General features: G+C 40.6%; 1 pseudogene; it reads right to left on the bottom strand.

The window, feature by feature from the left end:
- Positions 1-3,437: 3,437 nt before the first annotated feature.
- LOC102972140 lies at positions 3,438-6,528 on the bottom strand (annotated as a pseudogene).
- Positions 6,529-10,899: the final 4,371 nt, after the last annotated feature.

Raw genomic sequence — 10,899 nt, 5'->3', positions numbered from 1 at the left:
TGTATTCATTCCCAAAGATTTTTTTTCCCTCCTTTTGTTGTAATATTCTTAATGATGCATTCTGACTTTTTCACTCTGTTTTCTACACATTTGTCACCACTTCTGCTTTTGGATCTTCATGCTGGAAAATCTGAGGCTTACATGGAAGATTGATTTTTAATGCCCCTTGCGTTGTTTTTCAGCTGTAACATTTGCATGCAATTATGACATTTTAAAAATAGGAGACCACGGGGTTTGAAAAAAAGATTCTTCTGGGCAGATGAGCAAATGGAAAGGCCGGCCTTTAATTTTGTTAACATCCCAATTACATCGTGGTAACCCTTGTGACGATTTCTGTCCCTTGTAATGCAACACCTGGTTTTTGTTCCAGGGACAGGGACCAAGCCTGGCTGACTCAACCCTTGCTCAATCATGAAAGAGTTGGCTGGAGAGCTCTGGTTTTCCACTGACCAGCAGAGGTCACTATTTCAAAGTTGTTAAAGGAGAGATGTCTGCAGTCCACACCACTTCTCATTTGTTTAGGGGGGAGATTTATTTTTTTCTGTATTTTCTAAATGTTCTTTTAAAATCGATTGTTTTAGTATCTTACATTTGAAAGTGCTGATGGCTTGAGTGGGATTCTGTAGATAGATGCTCATAGAGCAATAACTGCTACCATTTATTGAGCACCTGCTGGGTGCTGGACAACAGGGTCCATACTCCATACACATTATCTTTAATAGCCATTTATCTGTCAGGGTTATGTCGTTTACCTCAGTTTTCTAGGAGAGGAGGCTGAGGCGAGAAATGACACAATTTGCCCAAGGACACACAAGTAATAGAGATGGGATTCAGATGCATGGAGATCTGTCTTCAAAGCCAGGCTCTTAATTTTCTTGGGAGCTGTACTTCCCACCCCACCCCCCCACTCCCCCCCGCCCCAGGAAGGAATATTTTATCATCTTGAAGAAACAATCCCCAAGAATGTGTGAGAGGAGTATGTATTTTTGAAGCAAAACCTTAGAAATAGCTTGCTATTTTTCCTTTGCAAATTTCAGCCTGTGATTTTCTTGCAGAATCTAGACTTTACTCCTTGTCTTCTTTGAAACGGAACTGTGATGCTCTGTCAGGCTTTGCTCCTTCTCCTCGTGAAGATGGAACATTGTCTCCAAATATGTCTCAAGCTTAAGACTTATTTAGTTGAATCAAGTTTAGTAATGAGAATTCTTATTTCAATGTACAAGTCCAATGGAAAACTTCCTAACTTTGGACAGAAGTACTGTTTGTGAATGAAAAGATAAATCTGTTTTAGTGGACTTTTATTTATTCGTGTTTTAAAACATGAATAAGTCACCAGGATTTTCCCCAAAGCTAGACAGTTATGAGAGGACAGCTGTGTCCATCACCAGATAACGAGTGGTCAGTTTGCCCCGCCTTGTTCTCACTGAAGAGGTCATGTGAGAACAGTAAGAAAAGCTTTGTATCTTTTGGGCTGCTATAAAAGGACACTGGGTTCTGGAGTCAGCCTTACAAATTGGCCTGGTATACTGAAGTCCATCATTCTTATTTCAAAAATTTTAATGTTTTTGTGGTTGCTATTAACTATGATAATAATAACAATTATTGTTATTATTAGGACAGAAGACCATATTACCCTTTTAGATCTTCTTAAATAATAAGATGGAACTGGCTTATTTTCTTTGTCACGTTTTCATACGGATAGCAAGTAGCTCAGAGTAGGCAAACTAAGGCTGTAGTTGGAGGAGATAGGCAATGAATATAAACCAACGTCACATGATGGTGAGTATTCTGAAAAGCAAGTAGATAAAGCAAGTAGGTAGTAACTAGCAGAGTGCGTCCATTTTAGGTGGGGAGGTCAGGGAAGGCCTTCCTGGTAAAGTGTTTGGCCAGATAAGTGGGAGAAAAGTCCCAGAAAGCAGGACCCCAATACCAGAGTGCGCTTGATAAGTTCAAGGGATAGCAAAGAGGGCAGAGTGGCTGGGCACAGTGGGGGGTGTCAGAGGTGAGGTCAGCGACGTAGGAGAGGACCAATCCATGTCCGGACTGGTAGGCTACAATAAGGACTTTGCTTTTACTCTGAGTCAGAGGCAACCATTGGAAAGTTCTGAGCAAAGGAGTTACTTGGGCCCACTTATGTTTTTTCAAAATTCAATCTGTCTGTTCTGTGGAAAGTAGACTGGGGAGAGGGGGTGGCTAGTAAGAATGAAAGCAGGGAGACTACTTAAGAGGCTACTATATTGTCTGGTTCTGTTTCCTGACAAATACAGTGATGTGCTGAAAGCCAACTAAAGTTTTTATGGGAGAGCACTTGCCCAGTAATGAGAGTGAGGAAGGGGTATAACTTAGTGGCCTGGTAATTGCGGCAACGTGGCTTCCAGAAACCACCATTAAGGATGAGGGATGCCTTGGGCCGCCCAGGGGAAGTTCCAAAGTTGAAAACTGCAACTTCCAAATGCTTGACCTCTCCCTTCCCTTCCATCTCTGTCGCCCCCGTCACCCGAGCCTGTCAGGTTAACTTCCTAAATAAAGCTGCATTTAGCCACTTCTGTCCGTCCCCACCAACCCTGGCCACCTGAGTCCAGGCTCCCCAGCATTGCTCTTTGGGACTTGGCCTGATGATTCTGACAGCATCTGCACTTGCCTCTTTCTCAATCCACTTTCTACACAACAGGTAGAATGGTATTTTCAGAGCAGATCTGATTATGTGAGTCTCCAGCCTGAAATTCTTCATCAATTTTGGATCCAGCCCTTTCCCTTCCCTGGCCTCATCTGGGGCCTCCCCTCCCCTCACTCACTGGCTTCCATTCACACTGCCCTTCTTTTGCTGCCTGGAAGGGATCTTCGTTCCTCTCATCTCAGGGCTTTTTGCACATGCTCGGCCATCTGCTGGAAAGCTCTTCCTCAGCTCTGAGACCAGTGACTTTGTTTCCTCCAAGATTCCATCTGAATCCTCACCTCCTCAGGGAAGCCTTCTGTGACCCTTTAGACTTCATCAAGCCCCCAACACCCCTGCCTACTTCACAGCCTCTCATCACATGGGGCATTTCTCCTTCAGGACCTTATATCTTTGTTCAATTGTATGATTCACGTACGTGCATGGATTTGTATGATTAGTTGAATACTTTCTGTCCACTACCAGTTGGAAGCTCCATGAGTCTCTGGCTCCTTAGAACAGATCCTGGGCATGGTAGGTGCTCAGTCAATATTGTTGGATCAAGATGGATGGGAATGTGCATACACTACCTCTGATCTCTCAGAATGAGTTTCTGGAGGGTCTTCATGTCCTTTGGCAACTCCTCAATTCACTCTATTAACTTACGCATCTATTCAACCATAATTCACTGAGTGTGCATGGACACCAGGCACATACCAGGTGCTCAGTACCAGGGCTAGAGTGGCACATAGAACAATTCCTGCCCCCAAAGAGCTGGGGGCACTCAGAAGGCTTTCAGCTAGGAGAGCAACATGGTAGGATTAGTAATTTAGAAAGACCACTCTGGCTGCAGGGAGGAGGTTGGATTGCAGGGGCCAGGCAGGAGACCCAGATGGGAAGCTGGTCCAGTGATACAGACTAGAGACGATGAGGCCTGGTGAAGGCCACAGTGTGGAGATGGAGAGAAGGAGCACTTACAGGAAGTACACGGGAGGTAGGAATTACAGGCCTTGGAGTCTAGATGTGGGTGGAGGGAGAGAAGGAGCCCGGGATAACCCCTAGGATCCAGCTTGATGGTGCCATCATTCATGTAAGAGAAAACAGGAGGAGAGGAGAAAGGAGAAGGAGGGGGTGGGGAGAAACTTGACTTCTCAAGCCATTTATCAGTTTCTATTTGTAGAGAGAGTTTGATGAGCCTAAGGCGTCATTTAGAAGAGACTCCACTTTTAGGAATAACCAACTTGACTCTGTTTTTAATTTACATACAGTAAAATTCACTGTGTACAGATCTAAGGGCTTTGATAAATGCATAGAGTCGTGTAAACACTGCCACAATCAAGATACAGAACAGTTCTATCATGGCCCTTCCTCCCCCAAATTGCCTCATTTCTTGTAGTCAGATCTTTTCTAACCCTTAACTCCTGGAAATTGTTGATCTGTTCTTTATAATTTTGCCTTTTCCAGAATGTTACATCAATGGAATCATACAGTATGTAGTTTTTTGAGTCTGGCTTCTTCTTCTTCTTCTTTTTTTTTTTTTTTTTAAGGTTTATTTATTCATTTTGAGAGTGTGGGGTGGGGAATGAGTGGGGGAGAGGCAGAGAGAGGGAGGAGAGAGAGAGAGAATCCCAAGCAGGCTCCTCACGGTCAGTGCAGAGCCTGATGCAGGGCTGGAACTCATGAACCGTGAGTCTGGATCATGACCTGAGCCAAAATCAAGAGTCAGATTCAACCTACTGAGCCACCCTAAGCACCCTGAGTCTGGCTTCTTTTACTCAGCATGATACATCTGATTCATCCATGTTGTTATGTATGTCAATAATCAACTTTATGTTACTGTTGAATAGTATTTCATTCTGTGCATTTACCATGGTTTATCTGCTCTGCAGTTGAGGAACATTTGGTTTTCTATTTTTGAGGATTACAAACAATGTTCCTAAAAAATCTTTGTGTACAGGTTTTTGTGTAAACCTAGATTTTCATTTCAAACTGGGAAAGAGGTTGCTAGCTTGTATGGGTTGTATGGCAAGTATTATGTTTAACTTTGTAAGAAAATATCAAACTTTTCCAAAGTGGTTGTGCCTTTTTGCATTTCTACCAGCAATTTATGTGAGTTTCACTTGCTTCACATCCTTGCCAGCATTTGAAATTTTTAAAATTTTATTTTTAAATTTAAAATTATAACCATTCTAATAGATGTGTAATGGTATTGCAGTGTTTATCATTTGCATTCCCTCATGACTAATGATGATGAACATCTTTTTATGTACTTATTTTGCATATTTTCTTTGGTGAAGTATCTGTTCAGATCTTTTGCCCATTTAAAAACGTTGGTTGTTTTCTTTTTATTAAGAAAATTAAGAATTTTATTCAGAAATTCTGAATGCAAGTCATTAGTTGGATATATGATTTGCAAATATTTTCTCCCTGTTTGTGGCTTGTCCTTTCAATCTCTTAATAGTGGCTTTTGAAGAGCAAAAATTTTAATTTTGCATCATATCTAATTACTCTTCACCTAATCTGAAGTCACAAGTATTTTCTTCTCTATTTTCTTCCAGAAGTCGCAGCTTTGCATTTTGATCCATTTTGAGTTAATTTTTTATAGCGTGTGATGTATAGGCTGAGGTTTGGTTTTTTGTATATGTATATTCAGGTGCTCCAGCACTATTTGTTGAAAGACTGTCCTTTCTCCACTGAATTGTTTTGTACTTTTGACAAAATCTCTTCGCCATATGTGGGTTCCATAGAATATGGAATATTCTGTTCCATTAATCTATGTGAATATCCTTTTGCCAGTATCACACTGCCTTGATTTTTTAAAATATAATTTATTGTCACACTGTCTTGATTATTATAGCTTTATAGTGAGTTTTAAAATCAGGTATGAGTCCTCCATCTTTTTCTTTTTCATAACTGTGGCCATTCTAATTCCTTTGGTTTTCCAAATAGGTTTTTCAAACCAGCTTGTTGCTTTCTATTAAAAACAACAACAACAACAAACTCCTGCTGGCATTTTGATTGAAGTTGTGCTGAATTTATAGATTAATCTGGGGAGAATGGACATCTTAATAATATTTAATCTTTCAAATAATGAATAAAGTATACCTCTTTTGTTTATTTAGATCTACTTTGCTTTAATCAGAGTTTTGTAGTTTTCAGCATATCTATTCTGCACTTATTTGTTAGATTTATATCTAACTATATCTTTTAAAAAAAATTTTTTTTACTGTTTACTTATTTTTGAAGGAGAGAGAGACAGAGCATGAGCCTGTAAGGGGCAGACACACACACACACACACACACACACACACACACACACACACACACAGAATCTGAAGTATGCTCCAGGCTCTGAGCTGTCAGCACAGAGCCCGACACAGGGCTTGAACTCACCAACTGAGATCGTGACCTGAGCCGAAGCTGGACGCTCAACCAACTGAGTTTTTTTTTTGTCCATTGAGGCATTTTATTTGCATGTATGTATTCCATCCCTAGAAAAAAAATCCCAGGATTTTTTTCCCCTCCTGCGTGTTTTCATCTTGCTTCTTCATGGTTCATGATGCCAGCTGAGGTTGTCAGTACAATGAAACCAAGCTGGTGACACGGGAACAGATTATTCTGCCATTTTTCTAGATCTTTAAGTTGTACAGCAAACCTGGGGCTGATCACTCCACACTTGTTTAACCTGCCTGTGAGGTTCACAACAATTTTCCCAGCTCTGTGATCATCAGTGATTTCCAATTTGCCAATGTAACCGTGCTCCATCATCACAGTTAGAAACCGGATGATGACTTTGGAGCATGGCCTAATAAGGCCCTGGCGTTTGTCTCTCCTGTCACATCAATGCTCTTGAGAGCATCTGCCAGGATGTTCATGTGCACTGTTATGGTGACATCGGAAGATGGGGAAAAGAGAATGGGCAAAATTAAAAAAAAATTTCTAGTGGTTTATTGCTAGTATATATAAACGTGATGGATTTTTCTATATTAACCTTGTATCCTGCAACCTTGATAAACTCATCATTTATTAGCTCTAGGAGGGTTTTTGGGATAGTTTCCATGGGATTTTATACATCGATGATAATGTTGCCTGCCAAAAGAGAATATTAGTTCTTACTTTCCAACTTTTTCCCCCTTGCCTTACTGCACTTGCTTAGGACCTCCAGTGTGATTGCTGAATAGGAATAGTGAAAGCAGATATCCTTATTTGTTCTTAATCTTAGGGGGAAATCATTCATCTTTTACCACTAAGTATAGTGTAAATGTGTGATGGTAGGTTTTGTTTTTGTAGATGCCCTTTTTCTAGTTAAGAAAGTTCCTTCCTATTCCTACTTTCAGTTGGTCCTTATTCTCCCTAATCATATTTGAGATTTTATCTAGAACCTCTTTATTGGTCCTTTATGACTGTGTTCCATATTAGGATTCTTCAGGGGTTTTTCTTTGTTCTAAAAAAGAGCATCTTTGGGATGCCTGGGTGGCTCAGTCAGTTGAGCGTCCAACTCTTGATTTCGGCACAGGTCATCATCCCAAGGTGGTGAGATCAAGCTCCGCGTCAGGCTCCACACTGAGCATGGAACTTACTTGGGATTCTTTCTCTCTCTTCCCTCTGCCCCTTTCCCCCATCCATGTGTACGTGCTCTCTCTCTAATAATAATAATAATAATAATAATAATAATAATAAATGATAACAAAGCATCTTCAAGTTAATAAAAGAAGTCTAGAAGTTGTAAAAGAAGTATGTTGGGTATTTCATTTATCATCATCATGACTTTTCATTTTCTGGTGATTTGATCTTTTTCCACCTTCTCATTGAGTCTCCACAGAAGCCCTGGTGAGTCAGGGACTGTCATCTTTATTTGGCAGATGCAGTGTCAAGGAACCGGGGATGGTGACTTGGTCAGGTCCCTCAGCTTAATAGCACCAGAGCTACAACCACTAAAGAAGTCATTCTATGGACTGTCCTCAATGAAAGCCCCAAAGGGCAGTGAAGGAAACCCAAGCTTTGTACTCAGGCACACAATCTTTAATTTTAATTAAGTCAAAAATTTTTATTGCAGTAAAATTCATGTAACATAAAATTAACTACTTAAAAGTGAGTAATTCAGTGGCATTTAATACATTCACAGTGCTGTGCAACCATCATCTTTATCTAATTCCCAAAATTTTTCCTTAGCCTAAAAGAAAACCTGTAGCCATTAAGCAGATAATCCCCATTAGCCCCTGGCTACCACCAATCTGCTTTCTGTTTCTACGGATTTACCTATTAAGAATATATCGTACAGGGGGCGCCTGGGTGGTTCAGTCAGTTAAGTGTCTGACCTCGGCTCAGGTCATGATCTTGCAGTCCGTGAGTTCGAGTCTCGCATTGGGCTATGGGCTGACAGCTCAGAGCCTGGAGCCTGCTTCTGATTCTATGTCTCCCTCTCTCTCTGCCTCTCCCCCACTCACATTCTGTCTCTCAAAAATGAATAAATGTTAAAAAAAAAAAAAAAGAATATGTCATATGGGGCACCTGGGTGGCTCAGTCAGTTGAGTGTCCGACTTTGACTCAGGTCACCATCTCACAGTTCGTGAGTTTGAGCCTGGCATTGGATCTGTCTGCCGTCAGCACAGAGCCTGCCTCAGATCTTTTGTCCCCCTCTCTCTCTGCCCCTCCCTCATTCACGGCCAGTCTCTCTCTTTCTCTCTGTCAAAAATAAATGAACATTAAAAAAAAGATATAAGTGGAATCCTTTTGTGTCTTGAGGTTCATCCAGGTTGTAACATGTAACAGTACTTCATTCCTTTTTAAGGCTGAATAGTGTGCCATTTGTGTGTGTGTGTGTGTGTGTGTGTGTGTGTGTGTGTGTGTGTATAGTTTGTTTGTTCATTCATCCTGGTGAACATTTGGATTGTTTCCACAGCAGTGTTCTTTTGGGTAGATAGTTAGGAGTGGAATTGCTGGGTCATATGATAATTCTATGTTAAAATTTTTGAGGAACCATCAAACTATTTTCCACAGTGGCTGAACCATTTTATATTCCTACCAGAAATATATGAAGGTTCCAATTTCTCTACATCCTCACCAACACTTGTTTTTTTTTTAAATTATAGCCATCCTAGTGGGTGTGAAGTGATACCTCATTGTAATTTTGATTTGCATTTCCCTAATGACTAATAAGGGTGAGCATCTTTTCATGTACTTGTTGACCATTTGTACATCTTCTTTGGAGAAATGTCTGTTCAAGTCCTTTGCCCGTGTTTTAACTGGATTGTCTTTTTGCTGTTGGGTTATATGAGTTCTTTATATACTCGGGATACCAAACACTTATCAAATGTATGATTTGCAAATATTTTCTCCCATTCTGTACGTTGTCTTTTCACTATCTTCATAATGTCCCTTTGATGCACAAAAGCTTTTAATTGTGTTGAAGTCCTTTTTTTCTTTTTTAAATTTTGTTGCTACTGTTTTGGGTTTCACATCTAAGAGTCTATTGCCAAATCCAAGGTCACAAAGATTACCCCTACATTTTCTTCTAAGCATTTTATGGTTTTTAGCTCTTGCATTTAGGAACATTTGAGTTACTTTTTGTAGATGGTATGAGATGGGGATTCAACTCATTCTTTTGCATATGGATATCCAGTTTTCCCAGGACCATTTGTTGAAGAGACTATGTTTTTCTCAAATGATTCGTCTTGGGACTCTTGACTGAGAACTTTAGTAAATCACTTAATTTGGAACTACCTACAAAATGGGAAAGAGAATCTCTCTCTCAGAGTTTTCAGGATAAAATGAGATCACATATGAAGAGTGTCAGCCATACTATCTGGCACATAGTAGGTTCCCCAGTGAATGTTAATTCTTCCCTTGCTGCAAGAAATAGAGGCAAGGTAAGCAGTGTAGCATTCATCACCTCTATTCCTTCTCCTTTTGCATATCTCCAGGACACAGGAGACCCTCAGATACACAGAAATGTCTATTTTTGCCTCAACCATTTGCTGAGTATATTCTTAAGACCGTGGACAAAGATGGTGAGTGGGGAAGTCATGATAGGTTGAAGAAGCACTTAGCTAGAAATGCAGTTAAGCAAATGGAGTAGTGGTCAGTCTTTAATAATTCAATCAGCATTCCATAAACATTTATCTAGTACTGACTTTGTGCTAGAATCTGTTCTAGGTTCTGGAGTTACAAAGGCAAAAGGCTGCCCCTGCTCTCAGAGAGGTCTCACTCTAGATGAAGAGAGAGACTGTTAAATAGGTAGTTTTAAAACAGTATAAGTTCTGAGATGGAATGAAGTAGAGATTTCTGTAAGAGTGTATGGGAAGAAAACAATTGTAGCCAGAGGATTCCAACAAGGCTTCTGGTAAAAGTGACACTTGAGCTGTGTATCAAACAATTCACAGGAAGGAGTATGAAGAAGGACAGGAGGGAAAAATGTTATCATAGTAAGCATCATATACAAAACCATGAAGACATGAGTATATGTTCTGGGTTCTAGGTGATGAAAAATATTCTAGGGTTCCTGGAACATAGGATAGGGCCAAATGGTACAATGAGAAAATGGTTTGACTTTATTTAGATGGCTGTTGGGATCTATTTTTTGTTTGTTTGTTTTTTTGTTTAAAAAAATTTTTTTTTAATGTTTATTATTGAGAGACAGACACAGAGTGTGAGCAGGGCAGGGGTAGAAAGAGGGAGAGACACAGAATCTGAAGTAGGCTCCAGGCTCTGAGCTGTCAGCATAGAGCCCGACACGGGGCTTGAACTCACAAACTGCGAGATCATGACCTGAGCCAAAGTCAGTTGCTTAACCCACTGAGCCACCCAGGTGCCCTGGGATCTATTAATAATCATTGCCCTAAATAGGGAAATGATGTGATCAAATCTGTGCCTCAGAGATGGACAGAGAGACCTGTAGGGAAAATGGATGCTAGGGAAGAAGATGAGGCTGAGGCAGGAAGAAGAGTTGGGAAGAAATGTTGGTGTGTGTGTGGGGGGGGCAGGGAGGGTGGGATTGTTAAGTGGATTAATGGCAAATCAAATATGGGAGTGTGGGAGAAGAGGGACCTAGGCTGGTTCTCAGACTTCTAACATGGGAGACTTGACCATGGGGACATTCATCTAGGTAGTTACAGGAATGAAGACTTAAGTCAGAGAAGAAAACATGATGTTTGCTTTTGCAGATGGACCCTGATGGAGATATCTAGTAGACAGGCTGTATGTGGGACTAGAAGGGCAAAAGTGGGTTTGAGCTGGAACACTGGTGA

The sequence above is a fragment of the Panthera tigris genome, chromosome C1 (assembly GCF_018350195.1).
Source record: "Panthera tigris isolate Pti1 chromosome C1, P.tigris_Pti1_mat1.1, whole genome shotgun sequence".
In the NCBI taxonomy this organism is placed as follows: domain Eukaryota; kingdom Metazoa; phylum Chordata; class Mammalia; order Carnivora; family Felidae; genus Panthera; species Panthera tigris.
The sequence above is the reverse complement of the archived record's forward strand: the minus strand, read 5'-3'. Positions and strand labels throughout refer to the sequence as shown.